A 1804-nucleotide genomic window follows, 5' to 3' on the forward strand; every position below is an offset into this window, starting at 1 on the left:
TCATACTCTTCAAAGGAAAAATCCACCAAAATGAAGTCTCAGTTCTGACAAGGACATCCACATTCATAAAAGTAAATTTAGTAGAGCTCAAAGCATGCATTGAANCCCACACAATAATAGTGAGGAACTTCAACACCCCAGTTAACAGAACTTAAACAGNGAAACAACAAAACTTAGATGTTATGAATCATTGGATTTAACAAATAGCTATAGAACATTTCACTCCGTAACAAAATAATATACTTTCTTCTCAGNACCTCACAGAATCTTCCCCCAAACTGACGATATAATTGAGCACAAAAGAAGCCCCAATAGGTACAAGAAGATTAAAATCACCCCATGTAATCTATCAGATCACTACAGATTAAGGATGGATTTCAACAACAACAGAAACAAAGAAAACATACCTACTCAGGGAACCTCAACAACTCTCTATTCAATGATCATTTGGTTAGAGAAAAAAAAGAAGGCAAAGACTTTCTAGAATTCAATGAAATTGAAAGCACATCATACCCAAACTTATGGCACACAGTGAAAACAGTGGTTAAGAATCACAGTCATAGCCCTAAGGAAGCTGGATAAGGACAATGGAGGGATCTCATACTAACAACTTGAAAGCACACCTGAAAGCTCTAGAAGACAAAGAAGCAAAAAATTCCAAGCATAGTATTTTGGCTCAGGGTCCCTCTCCAGGGATTCTTATGTGTGGTGACCCTTAGTATTTCTGCCCAGTTTGCTTGTTAACAGAGATGGAGACACATATTTCACTTCTCCAATAGAGATGTTAAGGAAAGAAAATGACAAAAGGGTCAACAATGTTTAAGCTTCAGGATGAGAATTTAAGAAGAATATCCCCAATTACTCAGCTGTTTCCTGACAGACATAGGAGGCATTTCACCACAAATNTTCTATCCTATGGGGCAAAGTGCTGGTTAGTATATGACCTGTTTAAATCTGATGAGACTTGACATGATGCTCCCAACATTGGCCAAATTATGAACTCTAATGATAATAAGTGCAGATCCCTTGGGACAGCTGAAGGCAGAAAAATCTGATTATCTTCTTAGTTCAGAAAAGTCTGCAGAGAATATTGTCAGGGAGTTCAGCTGAGAAGGGTCTGCCCCCAGGGCTCTCTTGAATAGTTTTTAATGTCCTGGCCTGTTGGGAGTTGAGTCGACAGATTGTAGACTTGGTGGATTATGAAATACAGCCTGGGATGGGTGATGCTGAACTTGGATTAGGAATTAGGATGAAGAGAGTCAAGGTTATACTGATGAANAATGAGATGATAGCAGTTCACATGGCTGTTTAGCAAGCACCCACCCACATCAGGCCAGCACCTATCAAGTCAGGCGTCATATCAGCACTTCCAGAGAAATGGTTTCAGAAACAGGCAGTCCTGTTTGGAGTCCTTCTGTGTTGCCAGCTTTTCTCATCATCACTATCACAAAGTGAATGACAGAAGTCCCTTAAAGGAGGAAGGATTTATTTTGCTTCATAATTTCAGAAGGTTTAGTATTATGTCAGGGAAGACATAGNGCTTAAATCATCTGGCCTGTGGTGATAGGAACCAAAAGCACAGGTGATTGATTACCTCTGACTTGATTAGGAAGCAGAAGGCTCAAGGTGGCATCAGAGCCAGGTTATAACTCAAAGCCTAGATTCCTGTAGATNTCCAGGTAGGCTATGCTCCTCAACATTCCACAACCTACCAAACTAGCATTATTATCGGATCCTCTTGTATCCAACGTTTTTTCTTTTGTTTTGTTTTGTTTTACAAATACAACATGTTTGTTTAATTATT

Source organism: Mus pahari, chromosome 9 (genome assembly GCF_900095145.1).
Source record: "Mus pahari chromosome 9, PAHARI_EIJ_v1.1, whole genome shotgun sequence".
In the NCBI taxonomy this organism is placed as follows: domain Eukaryota; kingdom Metazoa; phylum Chordata; class Mammalia; order Rodentia; family Muridae; genus Mus; species Mus pahari.